The 27,930-nt window shown below is 43.3% G+C and overlaps 1 protein-coding gene across 4 annotated transcripts in view; it reads right to left on the reverse strand.

The window, feature by feature from the left end:
- Positions 1-27,930, reverse strand: part of SEPTIN9 (septin 9) — a 190,043-nt gene that overhangs the window by 28,318 nt on the left and 133,795 nt on the right. Inside the window, exon 1 of one of the 4 annotated variants that reach the window (XM_075277387.1) lies at positions 8,240-8,358. The exons of the other annotated variants lie outside the window; for them this stretch is intronic. The gene's annotated coding sequence lies outside the window, so the exon portion shown is untranslated. Of the gene's footprint in view, positions 1-8,239; positions 8,359-27,930 lie in introns of those variants that run through there. 4 annotated transcript variants of the gene reach the window in all.

Below are 27,930 nucleotides of genomic sequence, written 5' to 3' on the forward strand. Positions count from 1 at the left end.
CCCCCAATTCAGATGAACAAAACTGATATTTCAGTCATAGAAAAATCTGCCAGGTATGAATACAATCAAAAAGAAGCTGAAATAACAATGGCCTCAGACTCGTCCCTTGTATCAGGACTATACCTGCCTTATGGATTGCTCACTTTTCCTTAGTAACCAGAATTTCACTTTCATTTTCTACACTCCCTTGGTTCCTACAGGCAACATGGACACAACGTCTGCTGCGGCCTTTTAATCCCTTATACAAAGATTAGACGTTCTATGTGTATTATGAGCTGAAATCCGGAATATTAAAGGATTATTGAATATAGAATAAAGGCAGGGTTAGGGACTCAGCGTTGCTAATGGAATGGTCGCAGGCCCGAGTGATGGGCTGTGGGCAAACCCTAAGACCCCTGCAGTAAAATGGCACTGTATTATATGACTGTACAACATACTTGATAGTAATCCTTCTGACTTCTGTACGGAGGCCTTAATACAAAGTGATTTTATATGGCTGAAAGAGCGGGGCTGCCTGTGCGGGCTCAGGGGGGTGGGCGCACACGGTCCCTCTGCCATCGCCCCGCTCCTTGCCTGACAGACAGATGAGATGTTAAGAGCTTCCTGTTTATGTTGAGACTACAGAGAGAGGGGAGCCGGCGCATGTTATCTCCCTACAGGGGGGACAGAGGAGGGGTGATGCCCCTCTTACGGGCCTGACACTGCTCTCTTTCTAAAGCATACAATGCCCCATGCTGTACCAGACGATAACCATGCTAAGATGGAGCCATCAGTTACTTAACACAAAATTATTTGGGGATTTGCTTACATCCAATGTACAAGCAAAATACGAGAAATGGCCTGCGTGAAATATAATCTCTATAATACGGTTACCTCCCACACAGAATAGCAGAGTAACCCGAAATTCTGCAATTGGTTAAACTGCTGCAGCGATATCTTGTCACAAAAGACAACAAAAACCAATGAAACGTTATTGAAAAATGTTTTTCCAAAGACTTTTTACTGTTTTTGCCATGTTCTGTGATATCAGAAGACATATGTATATATTACATACTACATCTGTGTATATATCTATATATCTCTATATATTCAGGAACGGCCTATGATGCTCCAAATTGTATGGCAGAAAAACGCAACGCTTTTTTTTTTTACGGTCCATTCACTTTAGGGGAGTGAAGCGTTTTTTTTTTTTTTTACCATAAACCGCTCCAAAAAACACCTCAAGGTAAAAAAAAAAACGTTTCCTAATTAGGAAGCGGTTTTTTTCCGGGCCAAAATAAGCCAGGTGGTTTTTACGTGTGAACTAGCCCTTAGAAAGCAGCGTTGGACACCCCATTGGGAGAGCCTTGGCCGCACACTCAGATGTGTACGTTAGGCCTTAAGGAAACAGAACAAATTTATGATCACTACATGGAGATAGATGAAGCCTGCACATGAACAGCAATGATCCAGTATCCATTTTTTTTTTTTTGTTATTCATGTTTTCTGCTTTGTATACTAAAGTACATGTAGAAGTCAAGTATTCCGCCATAATGTGCTGGTATTCCGTATCATATTCCAGCACAGTCCCAGACATCTTTCATTTTTGTAAGTATCTTGTGGTATACATATGAACGTATCACATTCTGTAGAATGGCCGAATGCCAAAAAAGCAACACTAAGCCCGGTATTAATGAATGAATTAAGCTCCTAGTCAATACGGCGATGATGGCCATAGCCTAATGTCTGTCCATTCTGTGTAATGCAAAGTTTTTTTCTTATGGGTTTTATGCAAAAAAAAATGGTGTCATACAGTACTGCGTGCCATATTATGAAGAAATCACCCTCTAAATTGTAACGTACCTCTAGATACAAAATATATGCATGTAGAGACGGCAACAAGACTGAAAGATGCATAACAAGGAGCTGTTGAAGAAAAGTACAGCTGATGTGAAGATACGAGGTGCTGTAATAGACCTTTGGGCGGTCTCCAGTGGCGACATTTTCATTTCCCATGACCAGATAATCTGACCTGGCTGAGTTACAGTAACTTGCGGGTTGCAAGTACAATACGTGCCGTTTTATTTACTCCTGTAGTGTCAAGAGTCCCATGATAAATGACAATGGTAAATATAGTATATCCCTTAACTCCCAGCTGCTTCCATGCCAATATCAACTCTCAGAACAGACCCAGATAAAGCACCAGTCCCAACAAACACTTGACAAATCTAGATTATTGATAACCCTAATCTTCAGGAGTCATCGGGGCAATCGCAGAGTCAAGGGTTCAACCTCTCCTGCTGCAGTGACATCAAGTTCCTGCCAAATTCCTGTCTCCTCGGGCCTCGACATGCAGTATATCAGTGAGGATACACCTTCATTAAAATACAGTTACACACATTCAATTGTTCTGACATTTACAACATGTAAAGAAGATTTACCTATGGCTGTTGTGTATGATGTGAGTGGTTATTCATAGAAACAAACAGCCTCCTACATTATTAAATGTACCGTACATGGACGCAGCAAGGAGACAATGCTGAGGTAGGACCAGATGTTGAGTTCTGCAAATGCTAAATACATTGATGGATTATTTTTAGCATTGGGAAGAAAACTAGGTGAGGAGGATGCAGGATAAGCACAATCTGGGGTAATGGCTAGACTAAAACACGGGAAGAAGGATCAACTAACAGCGAAACCTCTTTTAGATGACCACCCAAAATTCCACTAAAAAGTGGTCTCATAGGGAGGTGGTCTGGTATGGAAACCTGAAAAACCATCACAAAAATTTGGTCTGGGTAAGGACGTGGTCTTCTCAAAGAGATGGTCTTTTCTAGAGGTTTCACTGTGTACTTTCGATTGGAGAATTTTTGGAATTTTTTTGGTAAATGCTATTAGAAACAACTATAAGACAACCTGAGCATATCGACTGCGGTATTGCTTTCAGACAAGGTGACGTGCCCGGTTGCCACAGTCATGTTTGTAGATAACGATGTCTAAATCAAATCACCTTAGTGGTTGGTGGGTGGATTTTATGGTTGAAGAGTCAAAATGAGATCTTCTAACTGGAAGGGTTTATGGTTAGGAGAACATCAAATGGTCATACAAGGTCTGATCTGGTGGAGCATGAGATGTGGAGGCCTTGAGTGCTTCTTAATACTATATTAGGCCACCACAGGGCAAGGAAATGCTTCACTGGACTGTAAGAACAAGATTCGTTTCCATAAAGACAGGGTTTATAGCTTTCATGAACAGGCCTGGGTACATTTGTGGTCTCTCGATATACAATACCAGTGATATCAATTCTAGATATCTAAATTTTTGTAACCCCGAGGCCACAAGGATTGATCGAGGCCACAAGGATTGATCGTTCATGTTGTAGAAAAATGTGAATATGTTGGTTGTACGAAACGTTACCAGGAATACGACTGAATCCTAACAATCCTGCATTGATGGCGAACAGTTAAAGCACAAAGGAAAACTATTTAGATGGTCCGTTCACCCTTCCCTAATGGAGTTCAATATAAATGACTCTTCCTGCTGTCGGCACCCGAGTACCAGGCCGGGAGCAGCACCCTTTAAAGACCAACAATGGTGACCTTTCGTTATCCTACGCCAGCTGGTCCAGGAGAGGATGTGAAGGCTGTGCTGGGGGGGAGGAAGGGAAGGAGAGGCTTGCCCTAGGGAAGGAAGAATAAAAAGGTCCTTAGGGGGGAGAATATGTAGGCGGAGAGGGGACACACACACCAGGGAGGTTTATCACTTCCTTATACAGGCCTGTGAAACTTTATAGATTTAAATGCTACCATGTGTTCAGAGGTAGCAGCGCTATTTGTATATGTATACGCTCAAACATACCAAACGGAAAGGGAGAGAAAAAAATGCAAAAGGGGTAACCAAAATCTGCGAAGAGATCCTGATGGTCTCAAGATAATGAAGCAAAGGTATCATTTAAACTAAAACATACCCTTCTGGTTTTGTACTTTTGGTCAACGCTCTCTGTAGATTTTGGGCCGACAAGTAGAGAAGAAAAGCTTTCCTAAAGTGATAGTTTTTCTACTTCCCCCTCTCTGGAATGGATATTTTTTTGGGGGGAAGAAAGTACAGATTTGATCGCTTGTGTTCTAAAGATCGGATCTATCAGACTTAAAAAGCTGAAATTGCCAATTTTGGCAGGGCAAGCTGACCATCTAAAGTGTATTGGATAATCACAAGAGGAGGAAAAAAAAAAAAAAGATTGGGCATGTTGAATTTCAACATGCCCAATGCTTTGTTCTCAAGGGAGATAATCTACCGGGGAGGCATCTTATTCACCCCTCCCCTTGAGAACACATGCATTCTTTGCCAGACACAGCATGCATGCATTTGGAGGGGTCAGTCTATTGAAGTTGTATATGGCCATCTTCAGGGTATATTCACATAGTATAGCTATGTGACCAAAACCATTAAGGGGGCACATCAAGTCCCTATAAATCAGCACGTGCTGCCATATGGTAATATATTCTCCCCAACTAATCCAGGAGACAAGAACCTTGGTATGTCTCCATATAAAATCAGGGGCATAGAGATGTAAACTTCTATGGGCACCATAGTACAGATCCATAGTTGGGCCCTAAATCCTACCATATATATTAGAATTATGCTATGTGATCCCACAATTTTGAGGGCACCTACTGTGTACATCATCCCTGGTCGAACCAACTTTTACGAGGAAGTAATCTTAAATGCATATCCAGCATCCGGGTTTTGGTGGACCAAGTGTTTTGTTCTAGTAGGAGGAAGAAGAGAACGTTCTTGAAGGTTTTCCTTCCTCCATTCACTAGAATCCAATCCTGTTTAGGTAGAATACATATATACCACAATTCTGTGCATACATTGCGGTCACATCTACTGACTGAAGTCATTGTGAAACTACTCTTCTAACTGAAGTTTCAGTGTGTTGAAAAGACGTGCTAGGATTGTAGTCTCAAGACTGGTAGAAACTTTAAGGTGCCTAAGCCTGTTCTACAAGAGCAGTATGTGAAGCATTTATGGTAGATTTACAGATCTTGAATCTCTTTAGGACATACACTGCAGAAACATATTATACTACTATAAAAATCTGCTGATAGTGTTTTTTTCTAGCGGAAAAAACTAAGTCAAGTCCTAAGAACCGATCTGGTGGAAACTGATACCTCTGTATGTTGGTTTCCTACATTGACAAACAGTAACAGAACACATCAATTCATTCTCTGGGCCAAGAAACAGACATTGAAAAGTTGCTTCAATGTGCCCTGAGGATGTATACAACGGACTGTATTGTTACCTTCTGGCTGCAAAACTTATTCTCACCCTCCTGATAGAACAAGGTCAAGGCCTTCCTTCTCTCATGTCTCTGATCAGATACAACCGCAGTACTTTCCAGCTTTGAATAATTGACATATTGCTGGCCTCTTAAGAAGCTCATAGATATTAGATGTCCACCAGAAGCTCTGGCAACCGTGTATGGCCCAATTCCCAGCCGCCAATGACAATTTGAAGGTAAAATGTCATTGTTATCGGCCAACTCATGCAGTCATTGACCACTGCAGATGGCCAAGTGGTGGCCGACCCTTACAGATCCTCATTTCCAGAAGAAAAAGAAAGAATACTGGATTTTTTTCCAGCCAATGAAAAAAAGTCATGTCAAAGCTGATATCAAATAAATGGGGACTTTCTGCAAAGATCACCACCTATCAATAGAATTGGGGTCCCCAGCCACACGTTACTCCTCACTATCGCATGTGAATAAAGCAATGGTCATCCAGCCACTCTATTCGTGGCCAAGAACACAACTCAGGGATTGCAGTCACTTCTTGATATTGAATGTAGGGACAGTGCATGCACGTTAAATGCGCCAGTCAACTTGAGATCCCTGTTGTAGTGATCAGTGGGGGTCACAGTGGCCATTCATCGTGTACAGAAAGTAGTTTTCTTTTGTGGTAACCATCATGTTCTCATGAAAGAACGGTTTTATATACCACTAGTAGTCCAACTTTCCTGGTTATGGAGATATCAGTGCCATTAGTTTCGGCACTCATATCTCCCTGTTGTCAGAAGGACGCTCCTCATAACTCAGCGTCATTGCTGTGAGGAATGCCCCCCCCCCCTGACTGTACCCTAATATAACTGTGTACTGTCAGAGGGGGCGCTCCGTACCGCCCAACAATGACACTGAGATATGAGGAACGTCCTTCTGACAGTGGGGAGATATCGGTGCCAAAACAAACGGCACCGATCTCTCCATGTGGATCGTGAGGGACCCCACTGACTATAATGAGGTCTGGGATTCCTGACGGATCATGACAGATGTGAGTTCAGCCATATATATATATATAATCTGATTTAGCATATAAGAATAAAGAAAAGATTCAATATTGTAGAGGATATATATAACAAATATATATGTATCTATAAATAATGTATGATGAAATAGCTAACCCCCATCTTAAACAAATATCGCAACAACTACAACCCTTTTCTAAACAGCGAGCAGGACAGAGTGACCTGGAAGAGGTTACAGAATAGGCAGGGAGCAGATCTGGAGAAGGATGTGTGTGTCTTTGGCAGATTAAAGAGATTAACCAGGAGAGAATCTGAGAATGGAGGGGAGAAGAAGGGGAGGGGGTGAGGAGGGTGATGTCTCTGTGTCTTCTCTCCCTGAACAGGAAACCGACACAGATCTCAGATGTAGAGTACACCCTTAGCAGTGGGGAAGAAACCGATACAATATTATTTAGCGCTCTCATTGATCGCAGGCGAGATACCCGGCAAGCAACATCTTCATGCCAGCAGCAATTAAGGCCGCTAGGACCCCATTGCTAATTAGCTTGCAGAGAAGCTATCCATGCACTGCAGTGTAGGTGCCATGGAGGTGTGAGACTACTCACAATAGCGCTGACAGCCATATTACTGAATGGGGATGCAGTAACGCCACAAATAATGACAGGTTGTTAGAAAGCATGATGGGAAAAAGGAAAATATACACAATATGTCAATATTTTTCATGGCAAATCTTATATATTCATCAGCTTCACACCCTTTATCAGGCTTCGCTGGGACTACATAGACACGTCCAGATTTTCTGCAGCATATCCAACCCTTTTGGACATACTATGAAAAGGAAATAAAGTATCCGCGGGTTAAAAGCCAAAAAAAAGTGGTGCACTGAGATTTACGACAGATCAGATTCCATGCAAATTGCACAAACAATCATTTAACTGTTTCGGACAAAAATATTTTCCCACGCTGTAAATCACCAAAGCCACCTGCCTCAAAATTTTGCACGGCTGGATTAGAAACCTTCTCATTATACATTCATGAACCCCCCCATCTGCAGAGATTTATGGATTGTAGGCAGTCGCCGCCAATGACCCTATAGGCCCTACCCCTTATTTTGCTTTTTAGGTACACTTTTCTTGGATTTTTCATAAGCCTCCTTAGATTCTTGCACCGCCATGTGCAGCCTGATAAATTGCAGGTGTTAATATTCTTTACCCCGAAGCTTAAATATACATTTTGCAACCCAAAACCAGTTCTGGAGAACATATACTGTATTGACTACCCCCGAGGATTAATTCACAGGTTCAGACGGAAGTTCAGGTTGCGAAAAGAAGGCGACATTTCATCTATTTAACCTCATCATTGCTGCGCCCCCAAAACATCAGATCACTAGACGGCTGCTGCAACAGGCCCATCATTGGTATGGCTTGCGTGTTGCAGCTGCAGACTGATGTTTTCCCCTCTAGTATTGCATAATCTAATCTCGGCCACATATAAAGGGTTACAGATCAGAGATAGTAAAGTAACTATACATGAATGGCAGTGCGCAGAGGCTCCTGGGCCCTGGTGCAAGTGCTATGCCACCATAAGAGGCAACCGTAAGGATGACGTCACCAGGTAAAGGATGTATAGGTAGCCACCACTTATATAATACACCCCTCTGCTGCCTTTACATCGCCATACAATCACCATATGTCATGGCAACCCCCACTGGGGATGAATGGGTTAACCCTAGGACAAGCCACTGGAAATGCAGCACAGCACCTTTCCCTATGTTACCTCCCCATATGTGTGATCTACCCCTGTGCCAACAGGAAGGGGGGCAATAAAATCCCCCCCCCCAACTTGCAGAGCATGGCTAGTAACAGCAGCTCCCCCACCCCCCTGCACATGTCTATGGTAGGACCACCGCACTGGGCAGTCACTATAGTGCTTAGTGCATGGCACCGTGCCCACCTACCTCCAGAGAACAATCACCCCCGGGCAGCGGCTGCAGCAGCAGGAACACCCGGAGCACACACCGAGCACTGACTACGATCTGAAGCTGAGCGCCGGAGACACACACGGCCACACCCCCTGTCACGTGGGGCGCGGGGCGGGGCCTCGGCGCGCAAGGGGTTAAAAAGCTGCGGTGGCCTCAGGCAAGACCCAGGCCAGGAGAGGAGAGAAAGTGGCCTGCTGGCATACAGTATATACCCTGTATACAGAGACATATATACCCTGTATACAGAGGACCCGACATATATATACCCTGTATACAGAGGACCCGACATATATACCCTGTATACAGAGTATCTATCTATCTATCTATCTATCTATCTATCTATCTATCTATCTATCTATCTATCTATCGGTAGCTCTCCCCAGCCCCCTCTGTCACACTAATAATGACCTCTAAAAAGAAAATACCTCCACATTTTTGACTAACCAAGTTAATTTTGCCTTGTAAGCCACATTTTCCACATGCCAATATTTCTAAAGCACCTTCTAGCAGGTAGTAGCCTGCGGCTTGTAAAGCGTACCCCTGTTCCAAAGACCATAACCCTTTTTAACCCCTTTATGTGACATCGCACCGCACCCCTCAACACGAAGCAGGAATGCCCCCGACTTTCAGAGTGACCAAATCAGCAGCAGGGCAAATTTAAGCAGCAGAACCCCACCCATGCCCCCTTTGGCCCTGCCCAATTCCACTCAGTCCCTTTGTGTCCCCTAATAGTATAATGCCCCTTCGTAGCTCCAAATCATTATTATATCATGCTTGGGGGTCAGGGGCGTAACTTGAGGGGCTGCTGAGGTTGCAGCCACACTGGGACCAAGGAGCCTTAGGGGACCCATAAGCACTGGCATCAGTATTAAGATTGCAGCCTCCATCTGATCCATAAGCCAAGGAAAATTCACTGTAGGGATGAGGTAGGGGGCCCAGAACAAAAGATTGCAGCGGGCCCACAAGACTTTAGTTACACCACTGCTTGGGGTTCTCATATGCTATAATGTCCATTGTTGCCCCATAGAGTATCATGTCCCTTCTCAATTTAATGTCCCTTTGTAGCCTCAACACAGTATTATGTCCCTCTTGTGGTTCCCACATAGTATAATGTCCATTGTTGCCCCAATACGATATCATGCCCAATCACAATATAGTACCCCTTGTGGCCTCAACACAGTATTTTGTCACTCTTTGGATCCACACACAGTATATTGTTCGTTACAACCCCCACACGTTATATTGTTTGTTATGGCCAGGAGGAATGCTTTTGGGCCCTGGACCCCCCTCTCATGATGCAGCATCCTGTCACCATGTATATATAATATCCATGAGCTCTGCTTTACAGGAAGTTTCTGCTGCTCTTAGAGATTTGCCAACTCTTCTGGGACTCTGTGAGGTGTCTCCTTTTTCGATGAGCCTTCCGGACATGTCAGGAGAGTTGGCAAGAAATTTGAAGTTTCTTCCCATTCCTTGTCTTTACATAATGAAGTTATACAATTTCCTATTGTCACTGTACTCACATTCTCTGCTGTCATGCAATAGGAACCTTCGGATACTATGGACGTTTACCATACACACATAGTGGGAAAAAAATGTGAGCGTATGTTGGATACTGTGTGGATTTTTCCCCAAATTTATATTCTGCTGGCATATTCTGTGGCGCTGTACAGAGATTGTCATCAGGTAGATCACTTCCTGTTTATTTTGGGGGTGTGAGAAGAAACTGGAGTACCCAGAGGATATCCTCACAAACACAGGGAGAACTTTACTGGTCCATGCAGTGAATGTACACTACATTATACATTATATTGTAGAAATGTCTGAAATCTGAAATGGGGCCCTACCGTGCCATGTACAATACTGGCATATTTTATATGGTAGAATTTATGGTAGATTTTAGGGTTATAGGTATATAGGGTTAGGGAGGTATGTGGTAGACTTTAGGGTTTAGGGCCTGGTAGCGACCACCTATAGCTACGCCCCGGTCACAGGTTTCACCCTGTACAATGAACTGTAACAGATAGAGTTTGAACCAAACAGATAGAGTTTGAACCAAAATGTAATGCACTTTATTTACAAATGTTGCTGTTTTCTGCCTGAAAACCTCTCTGAAGTTGCTGTCACTAGGTATCTCCCTTCTAGGTAATTTGCTGTTCACTCCCGATTACTAGGGAAATCCCATACCTGGTTATCAGCAGAGTACCGCGGATTCAGAAAGAATGTAGAGAGAGGGGCTGATATTCCTCACAATCACCACAAGTCTGCTAGAGCTTTCCTGTCGCTTCAAATGGCTGACAGCATTCTGCAAGCTCTCCAAACTTACAATGTAAGAAAAGTACATATGTACTTGTATCTACTTCTGGCTGTTTGTGTTATTGCTATTAACAGACAGCAAGAAGCTTTCCTGACTGTGTTCATAGAGCTTTAGGGATATTTTTAGCTGCATAATAACATGGATTTGCAGTGCAGTGTCCTGTACATATTTCAACTTTTTTGAAAACTCAGGTATCCTTTAAGTAAAAATAAGCACAATATAAGCCAAGTCTCGTGAGCAGTGCACCCATGTGTCTATGAATGAGGGCACCCATTCAATGTCAGCAGGTCATTTTACATTGGATGATTCTATTGGATCTGAACGCTTCATTGGAAACAGGTAGTGTCCACTGTCCTCTCTACTCTGCAGAGGGTTTGGTGTACTGCCAGTGCATTCTCTCCCAATACCAGAGGATGGATAATGGCCACTGGATTGTGTTTTTTCTTTTATTATTTTTAAAAATTTTTCGAGTGTGCCTCCACCCCAGAGTGCTCTTTAGTAGTGCACCATTGCTTCACAAAACCTTTGATGTAATTCTGAGACTGTCTACTGATCACTGAAACATAGGATAGAAAGAATTAGCCAAGAGTTGTTTAGGCTGTGATCAATATTTCTTGAAGATGATCAAAATGGTATAGAGACTCATATTGATGGCTACTTAACCTACTAACCTTGTCTCATCGGAGAGGGGTTAGTACAGCCAATGGCAGCCAAAGGGCACAGCCCTCAACTAATCACTTCTGACCCTTCGGTTCAGTGACTGATATGGGTAAAACTGGCAAAGAATGCTTTCAGATATAGAAGTGTTAATAATTTATTTTATCAACATCATCCAGTCTGTCTGGGATTTCATGAAGAGACAGAAGGAATGGAGCAAGCCTACATCCACAGAAGATCTGGGCTTAGTTCTCCAAGATGGCAGCGGGAAGAACCTTCTTGCTGAGTTCCTTCAAAACCTGTCTGCAAGTGTACTGAGAAGGATTGATGGAAGGCAAAGGGCAAAGGTCACACCAAATATTGATGGGATTTACATTTTTCTTCAATTTTCTTAACTGAAAAAAAAAAGTATTAACCCTTCTGTTTCTAGTATCTGTGCACCATTTTCCCCACTGTTATGGGACTGACAAAGCTCTATTGGATAATCTGAGTCAGTCCTGTAGGAATAAGTGGTGGTCCCACATATACTCTACTGTTCACTAAGAATTCAGGGCCCTCTGCTTTTAATGTTGGTCCTAGTAGTCGAGTGTGCTGCATCACTAAAGCACACCATGACAACAGTCTCAGTATCCCGTAAAGACATGGTTTGCCCCCAGCAAGGTAAACGTACCACAGGCTGAGAATTTAAGATCTGAAATTTGGTCTGTAACTATTACACCTTTGATTTTGGATTCAAGGAATGTTATTGTACTCTATGAGTGAAGATTGAAAAACTCCCTGTCATTCATGATGACATGACAAAGTACAATAGCACATGAGCCAACATTGCGCAAGTCAAATTTTTGGCATTATCAAAGGTCATAGCATTATGGCTGATGGGGATTACTTCCAGGAACTGCTTCTTCAGTAATCTGATCCCAGCCTATTATTTGGCAAGAGGTGAACCAAACAAGCCTCCAACTAGTAAAGCGGCTGTAACTTTGGGAACAACTTTGGAGCTACTTTTCATATGTGTGCCATGTGCATTATGTGGCAGGTATGGCAAGGTCTGCTGAATGTAAACCCAAACAGGACGTTCCAAACACAATAAGCTGTATGTCAGCAAATGTCTAAAAAAGATCAAAAACTCTTAAATGGGTTCTCCAGTCTCTTAAAATTTATGACCAAGAGTTCAGAATGGTCTAAAGTAATACTCACCTTACTGTTCCCCTGCCGCTCAATGCTTCTGCCTCTTGGGCCCCTGCCGGTCTCTGTATCCTGGCACCCAGCTCTGACATTTTGACATATCCAGTCATTGGCTGCTTTGAAAACTTCTGAGATCACGGCTTCAGCATGTCAGTATCAAAACATAATCATTGGAGACCAGGATACAGAGATCAGTGGGACCCGGGAAGTGTTGGCATGGGGCATTGGGGTTTTGTTAAAGGGATTCTACCATTAAAACCCTTTTTTTTGTAGATAGAACATCGGAATAGCCTTTAGAAAGGCTATTCATCTCTTACCTTTAGATGTGATCTCCGCCGCGCTGTTCCTTAGAAATACCGTTTTTTACCGGTATGTAAATTAGTTCTCTCGCAGCCATGGGGGCGGGCCCCAGCGCTGCAAATGCGATGGGGGCGTCCCCACTGCTGCTGGAAAACTGCTGGATCCTCCCCTTCTTTCTTCGGCGTCACCTCCGACGCCTGCGCAGTTGGCTCTGCCAGTGAGACGCTAGTAGAGCCAACTGCGCATGCCCACGGCCATAGTTCCGACGCCGCAATTGCGCGCATGCACAGTCGGCTCTACTAGTGTCTCACTGGCAGAGCCAACTGTGCAGGCGTCGGAGGTGACGCCGAAGAAAGACAAAGAAAGAAGGGGAGGATCCAGCAGAAGATAGAGGCGTCGCTGGAGCCTGTTTTCGAGCAGCAGTGGGGACGCCCCCATCACATTTCCAGCGCTGGGGCCCGCCCCCATCGCTGCGAGAGAACTAATTTGCATTCCGGTAAAAAACGGTATTTCTAAGGAATGGTGCAGCGGAGACGAATAGCCTTTCTAAAGGTTATTCAGACGTCTTATCTACAAAAAAAAAGGGTAGAATCCCTTTAAAGTCAGTAAACAGGGTCTTAAAGAGGACCTTTCATGTCTTCGGGCACATGCAGTTTTATATACCGCTAGAAAGCCGACAGATGATTGACTGACTCTCTGCTCTCCAGCCTTCTGTTCCTAGCAGTTGTTGTACACTGTACTCTGCAAAGAAATGGTCCAGGCTTTCATTTTTATGGCCTGTCAGCAGTTGGCTCTTTGCTTTGTATAATGGCCAGTTACCAATACTGTAGTTCAGCTTCCATTGAAGTCATTGGAAGCTGAGCTGCAGCACTGGTACCCCGTCACTATACGGGGATGTGAACTATCTTCTTCCAACCCCGTTTTGTGTCTTGTACAAGTGTTAGCCTCCGTTGGTCAGATATTCATGGTCTTTCCTAAGGATAAGCCAGAACAATGAAGTTAATGGACAACCCCTATAAGCACTGGCTCTACAGTACCTTCTATTACAGAGTTGTGCCCAAATGGGCCAGGAATGGGGTTGCGGTCGCACACCCTTATACAGTAGGTAAGTATAGCTCTCAAGCCTCTGGTTCGACTATCAAGACTAACATTGCTTAGTGCAAGAATATTGTCCTACTTCCATTGTTAATGATTCTCTTATCTTCTCTCGAAATCTACATCTAATCTAAATCTTAATTTTTGGCAAAAATATTACATATGTCTTGGTGCTATGATTTTAACAATTCCTTGAAATAAGTCCCTTCAACCATAATGATCAGTAATTCAGTGGCATCCCCAAAGCACAATGGCCGCCATTCTTAAAGTGTCCCACTGGTTTTACCCAATTAAAGTCAACCGCTCTAAAATAAATATTAGCTCCTATCTAATGGGCATCTGGTTGAGATTATTCCTGTTTCTTCTGCATTTTTCAAGGCCACCACTTTATTTATCTTTGCATTTAGAGGCTGAGAACCGGGTCATGTCAGTAGGCAATAAACATGACCTACTGAACTACGTCTTCCATGGTTTTACTGAGCTTCCTGCTTCCATCCATGGAGTGAAGGAGCTACAGCAGGCCTGAGATTCTGCAGAAAAGATAGTCATATGCTGCTTTGTTGTCACTTCTTCTCCCACTGCAGTCATGGATTTGTTCATAGGAGATCACAAAGTAAATCCCGGTTTTCCTCTCTAAAGAACTTCTCTAAAGAATTGCTTCCAATACGCCATCAACGCTATAGCTGCTGTTAATGGTTCTTAGTCTTGAAGTGGTTTTCCCACTATTGACATCTCACCCATGTGATAAAGGATTGATGTCTGATTTTTAGGGTTCCAACATGAAGACCCCCAGCCATCATTAAAATGGAGGTCCTTAAGTTCTCCATGTAAATGAAGTGCATGACCACCACTCCATTCCCTTCTATGGAACTGATAGAGATTGCTGTTCCAGAGTAGTGGTCATACATGTGCACCGTTGCTCCATTCACATGAGGCACTCGGAGGATTTTGTTTTCATGACCAGTGGGGGTTCCAGAAGTTTGACCTCTAGTGATCAGACACTAATCCAGTGTACTATGGACAGGGATAGGTGTTAGTAATAGGAAAACCCCTTTAATGTGCCCATATAACTTCAATAATTATTGACCAAATGGTCATTCAGCCAACAGTTCCATCTGACTTCCCCAATACACAGGAATGCTTGGTTCAGCCCAGTAGTTCTGCTGCATCCATGTACATTGTGTGGACAAGCTGGGTTATAGTCCAGGGCTTCAAGGGGGTCCAGCAGCGAATAATTGGCCAATTGATCCCATTATAGTGAAGTATCAGTGTTGGAGAACCTCATAAGATTCATTTTTGGAATATTACAAGGTGCACATGATAGCTTCTTTAGATTGCACGCACTCTGAACCAACACTACTATTATTATATTCAGGGGTCTATTCAATATAATAAGCAGAGGACCAGGGGAGGTGGACACTTGCCTAAGGCCACAGGAGTCCGCTTTTGCCCCTGATGTCTTTCAGGGAGCTCAAAGAAGACTGGTAAGATAAAGCCCAGGAGAGGTAAGTAAGACTGTTATGTTTACTAACCTCCAGTGGGCCTTCTCTCTTCAGACCCCAGAGTACAATAGTGATTCATAGGTGGTAAACCTCAAAAATTACAGGTCCAGCCAAATCTGAAATTTTTGGAAAATTCATAACAAGCCAGTTCACTGATGCCTATGAGTTGTTTTTTTCATTCTATGAGCCTAGGGACCAATCTGGGACATTATACTGAATGGAGGCCGGTATGGGACATTATACTGTGTGGAGGGCATTACGGGACTTATACTATATGGGGGCCGCTATAAGACATTATACTGTGAAAAAATTATAGAAGATTTAGAAGAGCCAATATTTTGTAATGCTGTCACATGACATGTCTGTGGCATATTTCACGGTTATCCATTTTTTGCAGAACAGAACATGAGTGACTGAGTATGAGAAATACAGCTCAGATTGGTGGCTGGGATTTCCTCTATTAGGTCTACAGTGGGGATTGATCTTCCTGTCCCAGAGGGGGTCTCACTCCAAGGCAGAGTGTGACATGATTCTGGTCATCGCTCTCTGGCTGAGATTTCAGGAGGCTGATATGTATTACTGCAGGACAGATGGCTGCCAGATGTGACTTTATGTGTTCAGTTCCCAGAACAAGGGTCTCCTACTATTTTCCTGCATACACTACACTCACCACTTTCTATCACAATGTGTTCATAAAGTATATTTTGCTTACTGTCAGCATAGGAGAAGGCATATGTGATAATGTATGATCTGAGCTCTGTATGTAGCAGCATACTGTACTATTCTACTTACATATGTAGGCAGTGCTATGACCTCATGTCTGTCTATAGCCATACTGCAGAGATAAAACTTAGAATTGCCCAAAAGCCCCCATAGAGCATCATGAAAAACCCGGATAACACAATGACCCACACCAAGGGCCTTTAGACTGGGGCTATAAGTGCCGAACACACTGCAGAATTTCCATCAGGGTTTGCAATGTGTCCCTCTGCAAACCACTACAACAAAAACGATCCAAAATTGGATGATTTTTAGTGACGGCTCACCTGTAGCTTTCTTTGTGGCCCCCCAAGACTTTCAACCTTTGCATTAGAAGCCACTTTGCACTGTAGCTTTTAGTTGTAATATGTAGATACCATTTCTTTTAAATTTCACGTAGCCTGAATTACATGGCATTTTCTCCAAGCCTCAAAAACTGCTATAGGCAAGGATTACATGTGTCGGGTCTGCTGTGGGATGTCCGCCACATCTCAGTTATCTTGTCCAAAGCAAAAAAAAAACACAGCTGAAGGCCCCATGTTGCAGAAAAGCAACTTATTGTGTTGCAGATTTTGATGCATTTTTTTTTTAGCTAAAACCAAGAATAGCTACAGAAGTAATGGGAAATATATATAGTGAGCTCTTATACTTCTACCGTCTATGCAATGCAATCCTGGCTTTGGCTCAAAAAATCGCAGCAAAGTCTGTAACAAAAAAAAGTCGAGTTTATGCATCATGGGGCCTTATTGGAAAACAGGGATTCCTGTGGCTGGTCTTCCCTTTCAAACATTGCAGGTATAAACTATGGCTGAGCATGCAGCAAAAATTGACATGCTGCGTGCTCAAAATCCAAACCCCAGCTACTGGTGGTATCACAATGGTTAACCTGCTGTGACTATGTAACGTGTGTCCCTGCCTGCAAAAAACTATGTAGTGCCACATGGGGCGGCAGTGTCACTGCTGACCGCAAAGCCCTACCGTTAATGTGATAGAAGCAATACATACCCATGCCCACCTGGCGGTGCCAACCTCACCTAATGCTAAACTGAACAGAATTGAAAAAACATTGTTTTAGTGACTTCCTCTTTCCTGAACAGAAAAAATATCTTGCTGTAATTGAGGTTTTATCAAGGAAGTGGGTAAGGAGGGAGCGAGAAAGCTGTCCTAGCAATGACAATGTGTCCATGCAATGAATGTCTGTGTGTTTATATGCTGTATATAAAAAACAAAATTGTCTCATTCATCTGTCCTAATATCCTGACAATAATTGATCCTTACACAGTTGAAGGTGTACTTATTAGAGATGAGCGAGTAGTGAAATATTTGAGATTTGATATTCGTTTCGAGTAGCCCCTCAATATTCGACTACTCGATCGAATATCGAATCCCATTATAGTCTATGGGAAAAAATGCTCATTTCAGGGGAAACCACTATTCAGTGTACAGCATTCGGCCAATCAACGCTGCTTCTGCCGTTGGCTCGTCTGTGAAGAGGCAGAGTTTATGATTGGACCACAGCAGTCTCCATTGTGGTCCAATCTTAGACTCCGCCTCCTCACAGATGAGCCTCTGGCAGAACCAGCGTTGATTGGCCGAATGCTGTACACTGTATAGCATTCAGTCAACCAATGCTGGTCAATGCATTCCTATGAGAAAAAGTCAGCTCCCGCATAAACGCAAGCTGCCAGCTCTCCCGACTAGCAATGACGAGCCTGCTGCAGAACCAGCATTGATTTGCCGAATGCTATACAGTGTATAGCATTCAGCAAATCAACGCTGGTTCTGAATCGAATCTTTACTGCGAATAGCGATAGTATTCGAATGAGTACGAGTATTTCGAATACCGTAGTATTCGTTCGAATACTTACTCGATTGAATACTACTTGCTCATCTCTAGTACTTATAGCACTTAAAGGAATATACCCATTGTGTAGAGTGGTGGTGTATTGCTTGGATATGCCATAACTTTATGTTCAGTAATTGCCCCAACCTCTGGGATCCTCATTTATTCTAAAAATGAAGGGGCAGCGGCACTGGATCTCCTGCATTGTTTTTATTCTGCACAGTGATGTTCCATCCACATCGCTATGTAGAGAACTGCAACACTCCTCCAGTGGGCAGCTGCAGTTCAATGCAAAGTCAAGTGCCCATGGGCACCACATGGAAAGCCTGTGTTCCTCACCATTACAATAATATCTGCTTGCTCTGAGTGGAAACCTTCACTGGTTATAGCCAGTCCTTCATTTATATCCAGTCCTACATTTATATCCAGTCCTACATTTATATCCAGTCCTACATTTATATCCAGTCCTACATTTATATCCAGTCCTACATTTGGGGGAATTTATAAAGACTGGCAATTCTTACGCCTGTGTTAATTCATTCCCCGACATGTGAAACGTGCCAAAATTACTATTAGGCCCTGGACTCTTAGTAAATTCTGACCCTATATCAGTCCCTGGCGTGAGTTATAGTATCTGGTGGACCAGGGTGTCTCCGTCTAGATTCCTGCCCTGCCCTGCTCTGATCACTGTCTAAAAAAGTGGTGAGCGTGGTGCAGGAGCGGAGCAGGATGTGCCATGGTTCATCAAAAATGCACCAAACTGAGAGCAGTTTTTGACCACTTTCTTGGCGTATCCCAGATTGCAATCTATGGGTGCATTCACACGATGTCTTTTGGCTCGTAATCTGGCACGTAGACGTCGCAGGAGCTTTTGCGGGCCGTATACGCTCCCATTGATTTCAATGGGAGCCGGCATCGTATACACGGCGCAAAATAGCGCGGCGCATACGATCCCCGCTCCCATTTAAATCAATGGGAGCGTATATGGCCCGCAAAAGCTCCTGCGACGTCTACGTGCCAGATTACGAGCCAAAAGACATTGTGTGAATGCACCCTATGAGGGCAAAGAAAACCTCTGTGCTCAAGATGTGAGCTGCACGCATCAGATATAGCAAACTCACTGTCTGAATGAGGTCTGATACTGGAATCATTTCACTCTAGCAGGCCTGTGAACACTGTTCATCCTCATCCTCCTGGTTCATGCTACAATTCAACTTGTATAAACATAGCAGCAAGAGAGGGGATTGTAACTGCTTAAGGGATTTAAAGGGATTTTCTGGGCTTTTCAATTGATGATGTATCCTTAGGATAGGTCATCAATTGAAGATCATCGGGGGTCTGAAACTTGGGATCCCCGCCGTTTGCCCATTCCGGTGAGTGCTGCGGCTACTTATCAGTAAACCAAGCACATTATATAGGGCACTACCATGGGATTGAGCCGTACTGCTAGGAATGGGTTAGGGTCCCAGTAGTCGGACCACCACCGATCAGATCTATTTGATATTTCTCCCAGCTAGCATTAGGAGTGGATTATATTAAACTTAGTTCTATAAAATAAACCTGCTCATGCAGAATATAGCTTTTCCTGCAGAACTAAATATTTAAACATATCTATGAGAAAATCTTCCTAGGGACAAATATTAGTTTGTGCTAGATGCTGAGATCAAAGCCTGGGAAGTGCTGGGTGGCGGGGGTCAGAACAGGCTGTTCATTGTAGCTCAGCGGCTGGTACCACTCTGCCAACTGAACACAGCAGCCTTGAACAACAACAGCGCCCACTAGAGGTTGTCAACAGAAGTCTAAGAGTCACATATATGTCCAGCTGTGCCTGTCGCTGTGTAGGAATGAGAATTATTTCTCTGGGTGAGTGGATATCGGTGGGAGGAGAGTTCAAGTATGAGGTTTCAATGCATTCTTCAAAGTCCTGGTAAATTCTTTGCCCCAAGTATGTGATGCCAGTTTAACCGGGGTCTGACATTAAAGACGATGTTTGCTTCATTCAGAGTATGGCGTGGCGGTCAGCGTGTAAATATATGTTTTCTTTCATAGAAATATCACAGGAATTGTCAAAACATACCAATAGGAGCCACAGGTTAGTTGATCTGTCTGAACAGTAGGGGTCTGAGCAATAGGACCACCATCAGTCATGAAAATGTAGGCCCTCTGCCCTCATATGAATGGATTGGAGGTCAAGCATCCATGCCGCCATTCCATTCATCTCTATGCCATTGCCACAGAGGACTCGGCCTCTTCGACAGTCCCATAAAGGTAAATGGGGTGCATACACTATTGCCCCCTTATTCATATAGGGACCCCTTTTTTCTGACACTTGATGTGAGTTCTCATGGTCAAAGTTCTACTTATCAGACATTTACTGTCTATCCTGTGTATAAGGAAGTTATTTAAATCTATGGACAATCCCTTTATAGAGAGGAAATACAAATGTCTACTAATCTTCAATAAGGATATAAAGAAGGGACTAGATTATCACTTTCACTACCTATAGATGATTTCCAGGACACTATATAAAGGAAAAGTACTCTACACTGGCAGCTAGGAACATACAAGCCCCGAATAGAAATACACAGAGTTCCTTCATCAGGCCTAACACTCTCCTGCACCATCTGACCATCACACAGGATTCATATGACTGATATTCAGGCTGGTACAGAAAGTCAGTTGTTAGACAGATTAGATATAGTATTGGAAATAGCCAGCATCTCCTTACAGGCATCTTGAAATTTTGAGTATAACATACTTTTTTAATATCTTTAATCCCATATGAAAGAGATATCTGTTATTTGTACGTGTGATGAGGTAAGTGATTTAAGCACAGTATAGATCAGTGGTTTTCAAGGCGCAGAATGCAGATTCCTGGGGGTATGTCCAAGTATCCCTGGGGGTAAGTCCAACTATCTCTGGGGGTACGTCCAACTATCCCTGGGGGTACGTCCAACTATCCCTGGGGGTACATCCAACTATCCCTGGGGGTACGTCCAACTATCCCTGGGGGTACGTCCTACTATCCCTGGGGGTACGTCCAACTATCCCTGGGGGTACGTCCAACTATCCCTGGGGGTACGTCCTACTATCCCTGGGGATACGTCCAACTATCCCTGGGGGTACGTCCAACTATCCCTGGGGGTACGTCCAACTATCCCTGGGGGTACGTCCTACTATCCCTGCGGGTACGTCCAACTATCCCTGGGGGTACACACCACAGTGAGAGTCCTCCCTGTCCCTAATAGTAGTTCTTAGGATTTGTCACCCACAAACTACTATTATACTCCGAGGGTCACTTCAGAGCCTCAGAGTATTATCAGTGCAGACCCTCAGAGTATCATAATATTTTGTGTATGACGAATCTTCCAAAATTTTGGGTTTGGCCGAACCCAAATTTGTTAGAAAATCCCTATGTATACTGTATACAGGGTCTACTATGGAGCATTATATTGTATGGAAGGGCCACTAAGGGACATTATAGTGTGTTGAGGGACCACTATGGAACATTAAGTTTCATGGGGGCCACTATGGCACTATGGGGTTGTTATTTTACATTTCACAGTTGGGAGGTTTTCTCACTAGGGGGTACTCTGAAGAGGTTGAGGATCACTGGCATAGATGATCTATCTATCTATCTATCTATCTATCTATCTATCTATCTATCTGTCTGTCTGTCTGTCTGTCTGTCTGTCTGTCTATCTATCTATCTATCTATCGCTCTATCTAATATAGATAGATAGATAGATAGATAGATAGATAGATAGATAGATAGATAGATAGATATTGTATGAAAAAATTCTGATGCAAGTATTTCCGGTCAGATGTACTGTAGCTCAAGTTTAAGAATGGAAATAATGGTTATACTTTCATACACTTTAATAGATTTGGGCACGTGACCAGGAAGGGTTGTATTGATACCACGGAAGTGCCTGGAAAACACAAAAGTTTTTTTAGGGGTTAAGACACTGCTTTTTTGCCAGAAACACCACTACTCTTTTCTTCTATGGCAACTGCACGCCTGCCCCATTCACATAAAAGGTAGCTGTTATGCCATATACGACTACTATTCACACCGAAACATTATTGTATAAGAAGTCCTCAAGGCATTATATGTTTTGAGGTCCTTTATTTTAAGAATTTTTTAAAAATGTCATAAAATGCTCACCTCACCACCCCCAGCACTTTAGAGAGAACCTTCCACCCCCCCACCCCCCCACCAACTCCAGTTCTTTGTATCTGCTTAACCAGGTAGTAATAAAGCTCACCAATGCTTTCCCTTACCAGTGCATTATTACTAATGTACACCCCGATCCCCCAGAGGCCTGTTTATTACTTTTGCGGGTAGTGGGGGAGGCCAGAACTCTGTATCCTCAGTCTTTGCTGCAGCCGTTTCGAGTCTGTGATGTCAACAACTCCCCACAGAGACTGGCCGCAACTCCATTCAGTTGAATGGAGTCAGTCATGTGACCCAAAGTGGGAGCAGCTGCAGGGCAGACAATGACCAGAGTGCCAGTCTCAACCACAGCTATCTGCTAAAGTAAGGAACAAAGCTCTGGGGGACCGGAGTGTACCCTAGTATAAAACTTTACCAGTGCAGGGAATACCCCAGTAAGCTTTAGTACTCTCCGAATAACTCCTTTCAACAATATCCAGCACAGATGTGAACAAAGCCTTACTGTTAATGTAAGGTGAACACAATGTGAATAGTAGTATACAGCGGTCCCTACAGTTACGATGGTCTCAGGATACAATATTTTCACTATACAATGATCTTTTGTGGACCATTGTATTTTGAAAGCAGACTCCACATGGTCATGTCACTGGCAAAACCCATGCACGCACATACAGGGGGTGGACAAAAAAATGGAAACACTTGACTTTTTGGCATCATAATCTTTGAACATGTTCAAATCAATCAAAACTTGACATATTTTAATGTTTTTTTTTTTATTTATTTTTTTCATTTTGTTATTTGATATAGGAAATTGGTTTTAACCTTCTAGAAATGGCAGACCTCTTAGACTTTCAAAGAGGCTAAATTATTGGAGCTCGAATGGCAGGCGCTAGTGTAACAGAAAGTGCCCGAATGTTGGTTGATGAATGGCGTTTCAAGAGGTAATGTCTCAAAAGTAATGACTGCTTTTGAAAGAGAAGGGAAAACATCCGCAGCCAAGCACAGGTTTGGTCGAAAGTCAAAGTTATCTGAGCGAGAGCGTCGGACTCTAAAGCGAATTGTTAGAGTGGATCGCAAGACCACAACTCCTAAACTCATTGCAGAGTTCAATAGACACGTACAGTACCCAGTTTCCACAAAAACTATTCGAAGGAAGCTTCAGAAATCTGGATTCCACGGAAGAAATGTTTCAAAGCGTTTAGAGTGGTGTAGAAACCACCAGAAATGGTCCCTCGAGCAGTGGCAAAATGGGATTTTCTCTGACATCGTTTACCCTTTTTCCGACCTCTGGCCGTGTTTACGTTTGGAGACAGCCAAAAGAATCATTTCATCCAGACTGCCTTCTCCCAAAGGTCAAACATGGCGGGGGTTCAGTGATGATCTGGGGTGCTGTTTCTTGGAAATCCACCGGGCCAATGATTTCCCTTCATGGAAGAATTAACAGCCATCACAATTTAGGACTTTTGGCCGACCAAATTCATCCTATGGTTCAAGAACTGTTTCCAGAGGGGGGTGCCATCTTTCAAGATGATAATGTACCAATTCATAGAGCAAGAATTGTTAAAGAATGGCCCGAGGAACATTCTAATGAAGTTCAGCATCTCATCTGGCCACCACAATCACTAGACCTCAACATCATTGAGCATTTATGGTCGATTTTAGAGATTCAAGTAAGAAGTCGATTTCCACCACCATCGTCTCTAAAAGAACTGGAAGGTGCTTTAACTGAAGAATGGGCTAAAATTCCTTTGGAAACAATTCACAATTTTTATTAATCAACTAGCTGGTACCCGCGACTTCGTCTGCGGTGATTGTAGCAGTGGGTATATACAGGGGTGGGTAAGGTTTTCGTACTGTGTATAAGGTATGGGATATGAAATGTAAGTTTGTATCTTGTTTTTGCTGTGATTCAGAGAATACGTGACACTTTTGTGTTGCAGTTACTTTGTATTTGAGCCGCTATATATACGGTGTTGTGAGAAACTTTACATAGTGACTTTGGGACCGAAGTATTTGAAGTTAACCCTTTCCCGCCAATGGCATTTTTTGCTTTTGGTTTTTCGTTTTTGACTCCCCTCCTTCTAAACCCCATAACTTTTTTATTTCTCCGCTCCCAGAGTCATATGAGGTCTTAATTTTTCTGGGACAAATTTTTCTTCATGATGCCACCATTATTTATTCTATATAATGTACTGGAAAGCAGGGAAAAAATTCAGAATGGGGTGGATTTGAAGAAAAAATGCATTTCTGCAACTTTCTTACGGGCTTTGGTTTTACGGCGTTCACTGTGCAACCAAATTGACATGTCCCCTGTATTCTGTGTTTCGTTACGATTCCGGGGATACTAAATTTATATGGTTTTATTTACATTTTGACCCCTTTAAAAAATCCAAAACTATGTTAAAAAATTATTTTTTGAAAAGTCGCCATATTCCGACAGCCGTAACTTTTTTATACGTGCGTGTACGGGGATGCATAAGGCGTCTTTTTTTGCGTGACCGGGTGTACTTTGTAGTTCTACCATTTTCGGGAAATGTTATTGCTTTGATCACTTTTTATTCTAATTTTTATCAGAATCAAAACAGTGAAAAAGCGGCGGTTTGGCACTTTTGACCATTTTTCCCGAACAGGAAAAATATTTGTATAGCTTTGTAGAGCGGGCGATTTTGGACGCGGGGATACCTAACATGTATGTGTTTCACAGTTTTTAACTACTTTTATATGTGTTCTAGGGAAAGGGGGGTGATTTGAATTTTTAATCCTTTTTATTTGTTTTTATTTTTTTTTTACTTTTAAAAAAAAAATAATTTTTTTTGCATTATTAGAGCGCCTAGGGGTATTGACACGGGTGGGTGGTGTCGCGGATTGTCAGAGCGGTGGGGGTCGGCAAACATGGCTGCTCCGGAGCGTTAAAGAGAGCCTCCTGGAGTATCGTTAAGGGGAGGGGCAAAGTGGTAAAGTATATGTATATGAGATTGTGTGGGGTTAGGGGCGAGGCTGCAGAGGGCAATAGGAATTTTGTGGCTTGCTATGGTCCAAAGTGTGTGAGATTGCAGAGATGGTGGTGTGAGTTTGGGTTTTGTGGGGTTCCTGGCACAAACGTATGTGCGCTAATGTGACGAAAAGTAGCCTATTGCGCAATCGGGTGTATTAACTATGTTTGTGGAAAATTTCAGCCAAATCGGTCGAGCGGGTTTTGCGTGATTGAGGAACAAACATCCGAACATCCAAACACACACAAACTCACAAACCCACAAACTTTCACATTTATAATATTAATAGGATACCTCGAAGAATTATGGCTGTATTTGCCGCAAAAGGTGGACCAACACCATATTTAAAGATATTTTGATGATTTTTCAAGGTGTTTCCATTTTTTTGTCCATCCCCTGTATTGGATGACTAGTGGCGCCTCCCTGCACTATAATGCGGTACTACATGTTCTCCACTTCCCTTTACCTGTGCCAGGATGAGCTGCTTTTATGAACACCAGGTGAGAGCGACTCCATGTTATTTTTAGGGTTCACTGTGTATACTTTTCAGGACCCCAAAGATCCCAAAGACACATGAGATCAACGGCTATTAGCAATGATTGTGTGAACTCACCCTAAGTAGTCAAGGTCACCAATGCACTGAGGAAATCATATGTATATAGCCATGTTTGGTCCTTTGTCACTGTCATGGTGATGGACACCATGTGCTTACCAAGTACTGAGGTTAGGAGAACTTTGGTTCTCATCAGGTTTAGATCAATAACAAGATACTACATTTGTTCCCACACAACTATATATCAGTCTGCTCAGATTAATGACAAGTTCCCTTTAAGACTAGCTTCCCCTTCTTTCTTCAGCTTGGAGGTCCACATGATCACGTAAATGAAGAGAAAGGGCTTGTGGACTTGACAGAAGGCAGTGGGAGGCTGGGTGAGGCCATTGAAAATGAGAGACACAGTGATGATGCTCAGGATAGACCTCTGACACTTGTGAAGTCATTTCCCTAGTTCCTGTATCTGCTACTCTCCCAGTAGAGGAAGTGAGTTCAGCCAAAGTTTGTGCAAACACTCCCCTATCTACAGTACTTCTAAAACCTCTACCACTCCGCGCCTATGGGACACCAATCCACAGAGAGGGGGAGATTATATTACTAATCCATATAATGGGGTTGGATCCAAACACGGACAATATCTGCATGGAGACTGGATGTTATTTCCACATCTGTGTGGGTTTCCTCCTAAAATATACTGCTGGGTGAATAGAAGCCAGTATGTATCTATATCAGATAATGGAATTAGATTGTAGGATAGGCGATCACAAATTATTACGACCTCTGTACAGAATATGCTGGTGCTATTAAGCAAGAAGGCATCTTTTATGGACAGTATAATGGGTTAGGTATAATACCCACACAGTACAATGTCCCTGCCTCCTAGCTAGAAACTGTTATGTCGTGAATATAGTATGGGAAAGTCATTGGCGGTCCTAGTAGCATAGACAACTATAATGTTCAGGCTGGTAAATCTGGCTCACACCAGCCGTATTTCACAAGTGAAACTCAGTCATGGGAATCTAGACCAGACCTGGGCAATGTGCGGCCCCCGGGCCACATCCAGCCCTCTGACTGCTTCTATCCAGCCCGCATAGCTAGTGGAAGTTTTTTCAAGGACCTGTGATGATGTCATCACAGCCTATCACCAGGATAGGCTATGACTTGTTAGTGGGCGGAGCCACACGGGACTGTGTGCTTTCTGCAAGCTGCCGGCAATGGGGGCTGCTGGATGATAAAGAGAGAAGAGACAGCATGTGTGAGCAAGAGGGAGGAACTAGGGGCAGATGTAGGGGGGCAGTTAAACGGAATGCACATGGAGAGGGGACATTAAACTAGGGGGCAGATGGAGGGTGACATTAAACTGGGGCAGCTCGAGGAGGATATTAAACCATGGGGGGTAGCTGGAGGGGGCATGTCTTCCTCTAGTTGCCCCCAGTTTAATGTCCCCCTCCAGCTGCCCCAGTTTAATGTCCCCTCTAGTTTCTGGTAGTTTATACTGGGGCACCAGGAGAGGGACTTAATACTGTGGGACATTTGGAGGGGAACGTTATAATGTGGGGGGGGGTATAACATTAGGGTGACTGTAGGAGGATTTTACTTTGTGGGGCATATGGAAAAATGATTGAGAATGGGCGGAGTCAGCTGAGAAGTGGGTGGAGCTAAATTTGCTGCGGTGTGCATGGCCCTCTAGAACCGTTACAATTTCTCATGTGGCCCCATGGGAAATTTAATTGCCCACCCCTGAATACCAAGGCGGTATTGGTTGTGTGGTACATTTATGCACCATCCATGATTGGTATAACAAAACAATCTTTAACCAATTTGTAACAAATCTCAATAAAATTATAAATCTCGCTGATTTGTAATTTGTCAAGTTTTTGGCAACATCTATTTTGTTTTTTTATTACAGGGCAAAGTAGTACAGCATATTGTAACAGCACTGGCTGGTCACAAGATGGCAGAACTAAACTTTACCTATAGCAGTTAGAGATGAGCGAACAGTGTTCTATCGAACTCATGTTCGATCGGATATTAGGCTGTTCGGCATGTTCGAATCGAATCGAACACCGCGTGGTAAAGTGCGCCATTACTCGATTCCCCTCCCACCTTCCCTGGCGCCTTTTTTGCTCCAATAACAGCGCAGGGTAGGTGGGACAGGAACTACGACACCGGTGACGTTGAAAAAAGTAGGCAAAACCCATTGGCTGCCGAAAACATGTGACCTCTAATTTAAAAGAACAGCGCCGCCCAGCTTCGCGTCATTCTGAGCTTGCAATTCACCGAGGA

The sequence above is a fragment of the Leptodactylus fuscus genome, chromosome 6, assembly GCF_031893055.1.
Source record: "Leptodactylus fuscus isolate aLepFus1 chromosome 6, aLepFus1.hap2, whole genome shotgun sequence".
NCBI classification, from domain to species: domain Eukaryota; kingdom Metazoa; phylum Chordata; class Amphibia; order Anura; family Leptodactylidae; genus Leptodactylus; species Leptodactylus fuscus.